Source organism: Artibeus jamaicensis, unplaced genomic scaffold (genome assembly GCF_021234435.1).
Source record: "Artibeus jamaicensis isolate MK-2021 breed Jamaican fruit bat unplaced genomic scaffold, CSHL_Jam_final contig_519, whole genome shotgun sequence".
NCBI lineage: Eukaryota > Metazoa > Chordata > Mammalia > Chiroptera > Phyllostomidae > Artibeus > Artibeus jamaicensis.
This window is the reverse complement of record NW_026521871.1, coordinates 24,295,126-24,309,610: the sequence shown is the minus strand read 5'-3', so window position 1 is coordinate 24,309,610 and position 14,485 is coordinate 24,295,126. Positions and strand designations below refer to the sequence as shown.

Below are 14,485 nucleotides of genomic sequence, written 5' to 3'. Positions count from 1 at the left end.
CAAACCAGATCCCCTCGGTACTATTTTATATTTCAGGGATTCCTGAAATTTCGGATTGGTAAAGAACCCTTTGTCCAATTTTCTAATGCTTTTAAAGTGGGGGGGGGAACAGTGACCATGGATGCCAGAGGGATGGCAATAAGAATTATTATGGGGCCCCAGGAGAGAGTGATCTCAGATATTCCTCCTTTTGCAATTGATCATTTAGCCATATTGCTTGTAGTTCATCCACTTAAGTCCATCCACTTCTCTCTCCAGTGCCATGCATTTATTAAAACCTTCCTTATGATCTCTTCCTAAGATCACTCCACTGGAAGGTCAGCTCCATGAGGGCAGGAATTTGTGTCAGGTTTGTTCATTCTTTCCTCACTGCCTAGAACAGTGCCTGGAGATTTATTTATTAAGTGGATGATTTTTTAAAATCCTCACCTCAGCATATTTTTCATTGCTTTTAGAGAGAGAGGTAGAGAGAGAGAAACATTGATATAAGACAGAAGCATCAATTGGTTGCCTCCATGTGCACCCAGACCAGGGATTGTTTGTGCTTGGACTGGGGATGGAACCTGCTACTAGGCACGTGCCCTGACCAGGAATCTGACCTGCAACCTTTTAGTTATGGGATGATGCTCCAAACAACTGTGTCACACCGGCCAGGGCTTAAATGAATGATTTTTATGTTTTAATGACAATTTCATTGAAATATACAGTTGACATTTGAACAGTGCAGGGATTAAGGGTGTCAATGACCTTGGCAGTCAAAATCTGCTGGCTCTCCACCTAGGCAGATGCAAAATGCAGTTGACCCTTGCACAATGCTGGCCCAGTTCAAACCTACATTGTTCAGGGGTCAGCTGTAATTCACATATCATAAAGTTCATTTGTTTGTGTGTTAATCACCACTATCTAATTACAGAACATTTTAATCCTTTTGCAGAAATCTCCATTCTTGTTAGCAGTTACTTCACAGTCCCTCCTCTCTGGGCCCCTGGCAATCATTCATCTACTTTCTGTCTCTATGGATTTGCCTCTTCTGAACATTCATATAAATTGGATTGTACAATGTGTGTGCTTTTGTGATGGGCTTCTTTCACTCAGCATTGTGTTTTCAACTTCATCCATGTTGCAGAATGTATTAGTATTTAACGATGTTTTTTACAGATGAATAATACTTTATTGTATGACATACTGCATTTTGTTTATTAATCATTAGTTGACGCACATTTGTTTTTACCTTTTGCTATCATGAATAGTGCTACTATGAACATTTGTGTAGAGGTTTCTGTGTGAAAATACACTTTCAATTCTCTTGGGTGGAATGGAGTGAAATTACTGACTTCTATGGCAACTCTATGTTTAACTTTTTGAAGCCCTGCCAAATTGTTTTTCAAAGTGGCTCCATTTCACATTTTCACCAGCCATGTCTGAGGGTTCCAATAACTCCACATTCTCACCCACACTTGTCTGTCTTCTTGATTCTAGCCATCCCGGTAGGTCTGAAATGGAATCTCATTATGGTTTTGATTTGCATTTCCCTAATGACTAATGATGTTGAACAGGTTTTCATGTGCTTACTGTTCATTAATATAACTTCTTTAGAGAAATATGTATGCAAACTCTTCATCCAGTTTCTATGGGGTTATTATTTGTCTTTTTATTGGTAAGTTATAAGATTCTTTTTATATTCTTGATGAGTCTGTTATCAGATATATGATTTGCAAATATATTCTCCCATTCTGTGGGTTCTTTTCATTTTCTTCATGTTGTCATTTGGAGCAAAAAAGTTTAATATTTTTACTTTAAAAAGTTCAATTTCCCTATTTTTAATTTTATTGCTTGTATTTTTAGTGTCATATCTAAATTGAATAAACATTTAAATAGTTTTTTTAATGTTTAAAAGTTATCAGTAAATATTTTGAAAACACAATCTGAAATACTTCAATTTTTCCAGTTCTTTATTTAAAAATTTAAAAACATTTTTATTTATTTGTCTCTAGAGGGGAAGGGAAGGAGAGAGGGAGAGAAGTATCAATGTATGGTTGCCTCTCATGAGTCCCCTGCTGGGAACTGGCCCACAACCCAGGCATATGCCCTGACTGGGAATCGAACCGCGATCCTTTTGTTCACAGGCCCACACTCAATCCACTGAGCTACACCAGCCAGGTCTATTTAAAATTTTTTAATATCCTTTTTTCCTTTCAATTTTAAAAGTAAACTTGAAATGTAACATTGCATAAATTTAAGGTGTACATTGTGTTACTCTGACACATTTATATATTGTGATATGGTTGCTGTTTTAAGGATATTTACCACATTACAACAGTACAATATTATTACCTATGGAATAGTTTCTTTACTCTTCCTCACCCCCCACCCCATGTGCTTTTGTCTTTTCCATTATAACTGAAATGAGTATTTTAAAGAGAAAATTTACCAGTGGCTTCCTGTTTTAAGTCCTGAGTTGGCTTTCAGTGGATTTCTGTTGCTTTCAGGCTAGAAGGTTCTCAGTGATTTGGACTTTGTCATTTGTCCTGGTGCCCTGCTTCTAGCCCTTATTGGATCAGTGACTCTTGTTCATTTTCCCTCTTTCTCTTTTCCCTTCTCATCAGGGCCTATCACTCTATGCACTTGAAATAGAGTAACACTGTGGAGAGATGAAATTACATAGGACTCTGACAGCATGAAAAAATATCTTCTAAATGAGTTTTATGTAATAGAAATAATATTCAGTCCTGGAAATCCCAAGTGTGTGCTAATAAGGAATGAGTTTATTTCAAAGGCTAAAGCTGCTTTAGATGGTGATCCGAATGACTCCTTATCAACTTGAATGCCTTTTCCTGTGCAGTGTGCAGTTACTCTCAGGGTGAACACTTCTGAACTCCCTGGGAGAGCTGAAAGCATCTCTGGTTTCAGTATAATTTAATTTAAGCAACGCTGTCATAGCATCTGCAGCCTGAAGCTGTTTCCCACCCAGATATCACAGTTCAGGGTAGACATGGAGGAGGCAGGGAGAGGGATTACATCCTGAGTCTTTCTCCTTGGGAGGTGGGGGAATGGGAGGAGGGAATTAAGAGCATGTACTTTATGTGTGGTAAGGTGCTAGCTGCTTTCCGTGTATTACAGCATTTAGTTTTCACAACAGTCTAGTCAGGTAGGTATTGTACCCATTTATACTGGAGCCTAAGTTGGTTACCCACATTCCGTTCTCTTTGACCACTAGTTGTTTCATCTGAGAGCAAGAGAATGTGAAAAATGCTCCCATCTTGGCCCCACACTCATGTAGCCCAAGGTACTATCATAAATGTGGACTTGCAGATGTGAGGAAAGTTGCCCAGATCAGGGGTCCTCTCCTGGAGCTGACTTCCAGGGCTTCTTTCTACCATCCTGGAATGTTTCTCAGTCCAGCCCTTGGTGCTCATGTCTGCTTTGTGACGCTGGCCTACCCTGTCACCCAGTGTCTGTATCTCTTTCTGGCTTCCCTGGAGCTCCAGGGGGCCTGTTGTGGGTCCAGCCCCATGGGATTTCTGGCAGGTTTGTAGGAGGGTCTCTGCCACCATTCCCTCAACAAGTCCTTGGTTTTTGGTGAGTCTGCTGTGTGGGAGGTGCTGGGGTATGGTGGCGAAGACAAAAAACATGGTGTCTTCACCTCCTCATGGAGCTTACATTCTTATGTGGAGACCGTTAACCAATAAGTGAACAAACGTAAGTAGTGTCATGACATGTTTTGATAGAGGCTAGGAATGAAACCATTGGAGGACTATGCTCTTGATTAAGTGGTTGGGGACGGATCAACCAGCTGAGGTGAGAAAGAGGGTCAGGGTTCAGCTGGAGTTCCTTGGTTAGGAGTGGTACAAAGGTTTTGAAGACAGAAGGAGCTTAGTGTGTTTGGGGAACTGAGAAAAGACTTGTGTGGGGCATGGGGAGAATGCAAGATGAGTAGGCAGAGGTGGGCAGGGGCCAGGTCACGTGCAGTCTGTTAGCAAAGGAAGGGTGTTTGGGGTTTTTTCAAGGTGTGTAGAAAGCTGAAGCATCTCAAGCAGGGGAGTGTGTGATCAGAGTTGTTTGCAAGAGACCTGCCTGGTCCTGTACGGATATGGAGGCTGCACTGGAAGAAGCAGTGCAAGTGGTTCAGAGGAGATTAAACTGTGACTGGGACTATGTGATGGAGAGGTGGAGGGTCTGAGAGAAGTTCAGGAGGTGGGCCATTCAGAACGTGCTGTTGGGTTTGATGAAAATGGCAGGGATGAAGGAGGAAGAGCAGGTCTGGACAGGTGGATGGGGAAGCAGTCCTTCCCCTCCAGATTGCCCTGCTCCCTGGCTTCCCGTCATGTTCCTTATCCTATCTACTCCTCCACAAATTCAGCTGTATTGATAAGTATTAATTTGCCCTTCTTCCCACTGCCCATGGACAGGCACCTCCACAGCCCCACATTTGGGAATTTCAGGTCCCCCCAGCTAGTGATGCCAGCTCGGCCAAAGCGTGGCAACTTCCTTGTCTGTGTAGCTTGGCTGAGGCAAGGTTTATGTTTTTCTGCTAAAGGAAATTTACATTAAGAAACTAGGGAGAATAAGATAGAAATTACCTTACTGACAGCAGCAACAACAAAAATGATGAAATTTTTGCAAAGAAAGTTTTCAGAATGCAGATTCTTTATGTAATTAGAATTCGACAAAACATTCACTGAATCCCTACACTTGGGCTGGTTGCTGGAATCAGGGATGAATTCCCAGACATTCCTGGCTTTGGGAATCACCAGTATCGTGGGGGAGACTGAGGAGAAGTCAGCCTCATGGCCAGGCTCTCTTAGGAGTGGAATGGGGGGAGCCCAGGTGAGGTGGGTGTTGAGGGAGATCATCTTGTCCTATGTGACAAAGAGCCAAGCCCTGGCACATCCAGCCTACAGTCGATTTACTGGTCAGACTGATGTGAAAAGGCCCAAATCTCAGGTAATGGAGGCCTAACTTGAGCTTTGCCCAGTCTATGCCAGCTCAGTACTTACCCTCCTAGTTATTCTGGGCTGGCAGGACTCCTGATTTGTTGGGCCCTGGAGGGATGACCAAAGACTTGCTGGCTGGTGGCCTCCCTAAGCAATGTGAGTCCTCAGGCTGGATCCTCCTTGTCAGAACCACTGCAGGGGTTCACTCTGAGCAGATATAGGGACAGCAGTGCCCTGACTCGGTCATTCAGCCTGAGGAACTTGACCCAGGTCCACAGAACCCTGGGGTGAGTGTAGGCCCAGGGGATTGCCCTGAACTCTAGAGCAAGCTCCCAAGTGAGGTGGGCCACTAGGTATGTGGCAGGTGAAAGGTTTGTTTACCCAGGGCCCTGGGCAAGGAGAGATAGGAACCTCTGCTGGAATGTTAGAACCACAACCCTCTATCATGGCAGTCACAGTGGCCATCTGTCCCAATATCCTAGGAAAATCCACACTTCCTATAGTTAGTTACATTTGCAGAGAAAAACATATTAAATTCAAATCCTAGATCTGGTACTTGGCTATGTAGATTCCTTCAAGTTTCTTCCTTTTTCTGAGCCCCTGTTTTCACTCCCATACAGTGAGGGGATGGATCTAGATCGGTCATTGAGTAGCATTTCATTCTGTAGAGCTCACTTCAGAGCCTATCTTCCCTTTCTGGCCTTTCCTCTCTTCTTCCCTTCCCATCTGCCCTTAAATCCCCACCCATCTAAGGGGCCCCAGGGGCCAAGCTCTTCCCTGGTTCCATCCCAGGAGGCAGCTTGGTCTCCTGAAATAGCATCTCTAGGACAAGCACACTCTTTCTGCTGGTCCCGATCACATCTCATGGCATAATGTTGATGTGTATGTGGAGAGACCCGTTTTCCTAGGGGTGAGGTGTTCCTTCATCCCCTTTGGTGAGGAACAAGGTGGCCTAGAGGATCTGATCTTCACACTTGCTTTTCTTAATCTCCTCTCTATTTTCTTGTCTTTTTTGGACAGTGTCTAGATTGTGGGTTTGGCAGGTGTACAGATTTGTGTCCTGATCCCTACTCTGCTTCTTCTTGGCTTTATGATCTTTCCAGAACAATTTATTGAAAATATTTTCTTTCTCTATTCTATTACTTTGGCATTGTTGTCAAAATCAATTGGCCATGTGTATGTGCATCTATCTCTGGACTTTCTATTGCGCTCCATTGGTCTATGTCTATATGGCAATGCCATTCTGCCTTGACTACTGTAGTTTCTTAGTAAGACTTGAAATCAGGGAGTGTAAGCCTTCCATCTTTGTTCATCTTTTTCAGAGTTACTTGGCTATTTTAGGTTATTCTGTATTTTTATGTAAATTTTGGAATCAGTTTGGCAAATTATTTTTTAAAAATCCTGCTGGGATTTTAATTGGGATTTTGTTGACTCGAAAAACCAATTTGGGAACAATTCCTATCTTAACAATATTGAGACTTCCAATCCATGAACATGGGATACCTCTTCATTTATTTAGGTTTTAGCTTCTATTTTTCCGGGGGGCGGGTAAATATTGTCTGTAAGTTTTTGGTTTTGCTAACTAAACACTTCCTGTTTTGGTATGGGGATCTGGGAAGATTAAAAAGCTACGCTGTCACCCTGCTGCCATCTCCCCCAAATTTCTTTTACTAGCTTCTTGAGAAAATTGCTTAATTCATTAATTTTTCATTATAAACATAGGCATTTGTGGCTATAAATTTTCCTCTAAGTACTGTGTTAGCTCTATCTGATAAACTCTGCTATGTAGTATTTTTGCTATCACTCAGGTCAGATTCATCTTAGTTTGTTTTCGGACTTCTTTGATCCACTAGTTATTTCAAAATCCATCCCTGAATTTCTAAACATATAAGTATTTTTTAGGGTTTGTTGTTACTGATTTTAACTTAATTGCATGTAGTTGGAGAACATACATGATTTCAGTACTTTTCTTTAAAAATTAAAAATATCCTCATCCAAGGATATGTTTTTTGATGAGAGAGAGAGAGAGAGAGAGAGAGACATTGATGTGAGAGGGAAACATTGATTGGTTGCCATCTCTTCGTACCATAATGGGAGTTGAACATACAACTGAGATATGTGCCCTGACTGGAGATGGAACCTGCAACCTTTCAGGGTACAGGATGATGCCCCAACCAACCGAGCCACCCGGCTAGGGCTCAGTGCTTTTCAGTTTGTTCAGACTTGTTTCATGGTTTACTATATGTGAATTTTGTCAATGTTTTGTGTGTACTTGAAAAAAATGTTTATTCTGTAAGTGTTGTCATTAGTTAAATGTTGTTAAAATATTCTTTATCCTTACTGATTTTTTTATTTGCTTCTTTAAACATCTACTGATTATTAAAGCTCTCATTTTGAGACTTTAGTTCCTTTCTTATAGATTTGCTCATGTTTGCTTTATATGTTTTAAGGGCATATTATTATCTGCATACACATTTAGAATTGTTTTATCTTCCTGATGAACAGAACCTTTTATCACCATGAACTGGCTGCCCTATTTTCTAGTAATGCTTTTTGCTTTAAAGTTTTCACTGCCTAATAATAGCATAGCCACACTGTTTCTTTAGTTTAGTGATTGCATGGTATATCTTTTTCTATCCTTTTACTTACAACCTTTCTGTCTTTGTATGTTTGGGCTGCTATAACAAAATACCATAGACTGGCTGGCTTATAAACAACAGAAATGCATTTTTCACAGTTCTGGAGGCTGGGAAGTTCAAGGTCATAGCACCGGCAGATTAGGTGTTTGGTAGGGACCTGCTTCGTCACTGATGGCCATCTTGTAACAATAACCTCACATGGTGGAAGGGACAGGGGATCTCTGTGGGGTCTCTTTCATGAGGGCACTAATCATCTTCCAAAGGTCCCACCCCTACTACCTTTCAACATATAATTTTGCGGGGACACATTCAGACCATAGCACCTTTCTATATACTGATGTTTTATATCTTTCTCTTTTTAATTAGATATGTTTAAGTTCAAATATTTCTGATAATGTTTTGTTGGAGTTTTTAAATTGGAACATTTAGTCCCTTTACATTCAATGTATTTAAATGTGCCATTTTATGATGATATGTTTCCTATTGGTCCCATATGAGGTTTCTTTTCTTTTTCTATTTTAAAAATATTTTATTTATTTATCTTTAGAGGGGAAGGGAAGGAGAGAGGGAGAGAAATATCAGTGTATGGTTGTTTCTCGTGGGCCCCCTGCTGGGAACTGGCCTGCAACCCAGGCATGTGCCCTGACTGGGAATCGAACCGCAATCATCTGGTTTGCAGGCCCGTGCTCAATCCACTGAGCTAGACCAGCCAGGGCTTTCTTTTCTTTTTCTTGCCTTCCACTTTTGGATATTTTTTTGGAGGGTTGCCAAACTACTTTATTTGAAGGAATGGTATAAATGAAAGAACATAAGTGGATGACTTATTACAAGTTATAGAAAAGGTAAAGGTAACCCCAACATGCATGTACCTCTTTAGTGACCAGGGAAGTGCCCCTCAAACCCCTGGCTATGGGACACAGCCTAAGGCTTAGTTCTCTTCATTGTCTCCCAGGGAGTGCTTGTCAAAGAGATACCAGTTTCATGCCAGTTTCCGGGGTTCCCAACCTGTGCAAGTTAGTTACAGGGTTTCCCAATTATTTGGTGGATTTCACCTGCTCATCCAGGTAGTGAGACTCAAATGAGGGTCGTTTTTGCAAGTGGCCAATTTATGCAAGTCCAGTAGTAACTGATTCACACTTTCTTCCAAGTGTAATGCACACTCCATGGCATTCAGCCCATTCTCCCAGTCATCATGGTCTGGTGTCTTGATATCCTCAAGGAAGATTCAGCCACTTGGTTGGTTCTGCAGCTTCATCAGTTTCTCAGCACGTTCCCTCTCCTCATGAGATTGGTGAAGAAAATATTTGACAAAGTTCTTTAAAGCTACATCATCATGGTCAGAGTAGTAAGACATTGACAGGTAGATGTAGGAAGCGTAGAGCTCCAAGTTGATCTGGTTGATCATAGCCTTTAAGTCCTGGTGGTTGTTTTGATGCACCTGCCAGGTAGACATGGTCGTCGTGGTGGGTGGCTGAGGAGAAGTGGCCGGGTGGTGCTGGAGCAGTGGTGGGGGCCTTGGTGGTGGGGTCCAAGGGTGCTGCAAGGAGGTGGCAGAAAGCCGGATCTGGATGGCTGGCCGGGATGGGGGTTGAGCACCAGGTTTCATCCAACCATTGCCATAGCGGGAAACTGCCACGACTCTCCTCAAAGACTCTGTATTTGTTTAATTTTCCATTTTTTCTGTTAATTTGGAAATCACACATTCTTTTACTGCCCTTTTAATGACAGTTTTGTAGACTGTAATGTGTAGTGTGCATTTATTTCTTTAGAGGGCTTGCTGTGGCTAAGTTCTTAACCCTCTGTGTTTGTTTGCTGTGGGTGTTTTGCACCTTCTCTTTTTCATGTCAGCCTCATGGACAATGCCCCAATCACTTCACCTGCTACAACACCACCCACCCAAGGGACTGCGTAGGTGGCAGATCTTGTTGAAGGATTTAGGAAGTAGAGGAGATTACGTCTTGAGGAAGCAAACAGCTTAAAGGGGAGTTTTAGACCCCTTCATTTTTGAAAGCCCCTTAATCATTTTAACCTCAGGAGAATTTACTCTGGTTGCCTGAACAGTATTGTTTTTATCTCATCCCAAACATGGAAACCATGTCCTGAGAGCCTCATCTTCATTATTAAACATGCCCATTTGTAAGGTTTTATAGACAAATGGTATAAATAACAATTACTAGTGCTTACTCTGTGCAAATCAATCAGCCGATCAGATATTGGTTAGTTTCATACTTTATGCTTGGTACAGTCTAGGCACTAGAAAGGTAGCTTTCCCTCACTGTTGTGCTTAGTGCATCCTGTGTATCACCTAATTTAACCCTCAGAGTAGCTACATGAGATAGATGTGACTGTGATGCCCTTTGTGCTGAGGAAACTGAGGAAATGAGGCTTAGGGAAGTTACATCACTTACCAACAGGGTTCTTTTTTTAAAAGATATTCTGCCACCTTTTTATCCCATTATATATTGGAATCAAATGAGATAGTGTGTATAAGCCATCCAATTTGTAAAATCAAAGTTGCTCAATAAACATTAGTTCCACGTAAATTGAAACAACAACAATAAGAGCAGCGAAGCATGAAGCTTGGTAACCTGATCCTAATTGTTTTAACCAATTGTTTTTAGACCAAGGCAGACAATAAACAAGCCTTAGTAGGGGAGTAAAAGTGCTCCATGGAGGCATGAGCTCCACATACCTTTGGGGCAGGGATGTGAAGGAGAAGCACACCCAGCTCCTGGTCTGGAGGACTGCATGGCCCAGCCCACCCAGCCCGACCCTCTGATGGCAGTGGGGCACTTACAGGGTCTTTGGCACTGAACCAGGCTCTACCTGCATACTCTCATTTGATCCTCAGAACAGCCTCATGGAGCAGGTGGTTTTTCTTTTCAGATTAAGAATCCAAGGTCCAAGAGCACCAATCACTTGTTCACATTCTTCTCCAATAGGTCCTGTGGAGATGGTCTGATTGGTTTTTCCAAATGCTCACTCACCCTTGCACTTGCGGTCAGTGTGGAGGCTGGAACTGAGCTGATTTGAGGAGCTGCCCTGGCCACTGCCACATGAATGGGTATAGAAGCAGAACATCTTTTTGCTCTGACCCTTGCATGCCAGGAATGGGCATGCCAATGGACAATCAGCCTTTTGCAGTTGCTTGGGGTGAGGACAAACCAGCTGTTTTGAGTGCATCCCTGGGCTCTGCAGCGCAAGCAGAGCCAGTTATTACCCAGTGGACCTGGTCCATTTCTAGAATCACCCCATTGTCATGGTAGCTTTGGACTGGGGGTGAATTGCCTTGTGGAAAACAGGCTGGGTCTCATGTCTGCCACAAGCTCCCATGGCCTCCTTCTCTCATGGTGCTGATTCTTCCATGCTGCCATCATCAGACTAACCTTTATGTCTTCCTTCATGCTGTGGACTCCTGCGAGACACAGACCAAGTCATAGTCATCCTGATATGGGGTCTAGAAATGGGCAAGTAAATGTTTCTTGGATGGACTAAATGCTAGTTGAGCTCTGATCCTGTGTCTTGAAGATTTTTTATGTTCCCAGTCTGGTCTCATCTATCTGGGCAGCCTTCTTTAACCACTCTGGCCCCTGTGATCCTGGAGTCAGCACTATCTGGCCCTCTGTCTCTTTAAGCCTACGCTTTTCATAGTTTCTGTTGCCTTAGCTTGTGGGTGGCCATCAAGGCCTCTGTGGCCCCAGCCCAGCCTTGTGGCTCTTTCCAGTCTAACTTGCTTTTGAAACTCCAGTTCTCTAAAGCCAGACTTGTCATGGCTCTCTTAATCTTTTTACAAGCCAGCTACTGGACTGGCCACTCTTGGCAGTGTCTATCTTGGTTGGACCAGCTGGGATTAGGCTGGGGGAGTCATGAGGCCCATGCCGTAGCAGCCCAGACCCAGCAGAAACTTTGTGCTGGCAGAGTCCTGCTGAGGGGAGCAGGGAGCAGGCAGACTCAATGGTCTGTATCTCTAACTCACAGACTCAGCACATGGCTCAGGGCTGTTCACTTGACTGTCCCCTGCCATCAGTCTGAGCTCTGTGGAAGCAGGGTGCTCACCTCATTTACAGCTGGATCTTCAGTGCTTAGCAAACAGCCTGACCCACAGCAGTAGCCAGTCACCTGAGAACCATGACAGTGGGGTTGATTCTTGTTGGAGTGGGCCGCAGTTTCCTGAAGACCCAGATTGCTGTGGGGCAGAAGAGTCTGCTTTTTGACTGTGTCCACCTGAACGTAAGCAGTCCGAGGCCCAGCTCGATCCATCGGGCCTGGGCCTTGGGAAGATTTTACAGTGGCAGCTGTTGTTCAGGAAAAGCTCATTGCTTGTACATTGCACCAGTTCTCAATCTTCACAGCATTTGCTGGGAGCACAGAAGATTAACAGTGGAGCTGCCCACATTGCTCACCTCCCTGGCCCCCTGTGCAGGGCTCTCATAATAAAACATAGCAAGTGTGGCAGAAGCCTGGCTGTCTTCTCACTGACACTCCCCCTTTGGCCCTGAGAGTGTTGTCCTGGAACTGATAATTTCTGCCTGCCACCTGCAGGAAGAGGAAGGGAGTGCCTGCCCCACACCTGGATGGCCTGCGTCCCCAGACAGTTTGGCTTTGCCCTCATCATCACCCCACCCCCAGCCAGCTCCTGGGAAGTTTTCCCCGGAGACCTTCCCAAGCACTGGCAGCCGCCCCAGGCAGTTGTCTCATGAGAGAAATGCCTCCAAGGTGGGCCTGGTTGGACCTGGAAGAGGATCAGTCCACTGGGCCTGAGGATTTGTTACAATCCTCTGCCAGGGGATTCGGATGGAGAGGGATGGCGGAGTGTAGTGAATGGGTCAGAATGGCGATGGCTTGAACCTGGGCTTCGGGTGACTGAAGCACATTCCACTTGGAGCCTCAGTTTCCTCACTTAAGACTCTTCATCCTGAGAACACAGAGGTATTTTAAGTCCTGTACTGCTCTGTCCAAAAGTGGAGTGGGTGTGAGCTGCCATATGCTCCCTGGGCTCAGAGGCCAATGTATAAGGCTGGGGAAGGGGGCTTCCCCCTGGGTTAATGGAGGGCCCATTTCTGAGTCCCTGCAGCCAGACTATGTACTGTCCGCAGGGTGGGCATGATCTGCTGTGAGAGTCCTGCTTGGAAGAGGCAGGAGTGGCCTGGCCCAGGGCAGATTGGTAGGTACTCTGTGAGCAACCACTGTGGTCCTGGCTCCTGCTGGGACCTCACAGACTCCAGTACCTGCAGGTGAAATCTAGAAACAAAAGGGGATCCCAGTGACGTTAATACAAAGGCATTTATCATCAACTTACATCTACTGAGCACCTTCTGTGTGCAGCAGGCAGAGGTAGGTGTGTAGCTATGAAAGCTATGAACTGTATCAGATAGTTGGCAGGGGAAGGAGTGCAGAAGGATTTAAAGCTGGGGAGGGGCTGTGGGTGGAAGGTGGGGATAAGCATGTTGGCGGTCCTCAGAAGCTGATGTCTGTGGGGGCATTTGGGAGGGGCAGAAATCTAGAATATGCAAGATCAGGAGGTTGCTTGCCATGACCCAAGGACTAGGTGAGGAGAGTTGGCCTAGGCTGGAAACAGTGAGAAAGGAAGGTGAGAGGGAGGCAAGGAATCTGAGAATAGGAAACCGGTCATGGTCGCTTGAGCAGAGAGGAGCAAGGTGAGGACAACCAGAAAGAAAATTCCCACATGTTGTGTCTGGGTGTTGGGAGAGGGCAGAGCTGACAGGACCAGGTGGGCAGCCCTCAAGTGAGACGGTAAGACAGGAGGTGCTGAGAGTGCTTGCCTGTGGGCTAGTGGGCGTCTGGTTCACATCAGTGTCACTCACAGGGATGTGGAGGGGTGGGGCGGATGGGGAGGCAGTGTGGCAGAGGAGGGCCACGTGGGCTTTGGTCCAGCCTTACCATGCCACTGTTGGCTGTGGGACCTCAGGAGCACTCCCTAATGTTTCTGAGCCTGGCTAAAACCTATCAGCTCCTTCCACTGACCTTGAGACGGTAATGGCAGCTGCTGTAGTCCAGTTTACTGAAAGAGGGCAGATTGAAAGGAACCACAGATGAATGGATAAGAAATTATGGCATGAATATAATTGAATATTATTCAGCCTTAGAAAAGAAGGAGAGCTTGCTATTTGCAATAACACAGATGATCCTAAGTGAAATAAGCCAGTAATAGAAAAAATTTGTGTGATCTCACTATTATGTGGAATCTAAAAAAAGGTCAAATTCACAGAAGCAGAGAGTAGAACAGGGGTTACCAGGGCAGGGAGGTAGAGGAAATAGGAAGGTGCTGATCAGGGGGCACAAAGGGGCAGTTAACTACGACAAGTAGGTGCAGCATGATGACTGTAGTTAATGAAACTGTACCGAGTACTGGAAATTTGCCAATAGAATAGGTTTCAGGTGCTCTGACCATGCACACAGGCACAAATGTAATGCGTGAGGAGACGATATATTAACTAGCTTGACTATAGTAATCATTTCACTGTAAACATGTATATCAGATCATCATGTTTTACACCTTAAATATAGACAATTATTATTTGAAAAAGAAAAGAAAAAAGAAAGGCGCCGTGGCCAGACCGAGAGCAGATGGAGCAGTCCCGTTTTATAGGCTGGAGAACTGAGGCCTTTGAAAGGCGCCCCTTACCCAGCTGGCCCGCTGTACTGGGCCCTGCTTATGGATCTTCATCTCATGCGGCTGGCAGTGCCTGGCGGCCTTGTGGTGGCTTCTCCCACCCCCTATCATCTGTTGACATATAAATGTCCTCGTTAGGAAAATATTTTCATTCTTTTATAACGGCATTCTTGGGCCTACTTAATCAGATTTTTCTTTGTCTTTGAAAACAAGCTCCTGTGTGGTTTTCTATCTTCTTGCTGCTCTTCTAAGGACATTCGAGAACTATCTGGCACTTA

The 14,485-nt window shown here is 44.4% G+C and overlaps 1 pseudogene; it reads right to left on the bottom strand.

The window, feature by feature from the left end:
• Positions 1 to 8,501: 8,501 nt before the first annotated feature.
• Positions 8,502 to 9,179, bottom strand: LOC119044767 (ferritin heavy chain-like; annotated as a pseudogene).
• Positions 9,180 to 14,485: the final 5,306 nt, after the last annotated feature.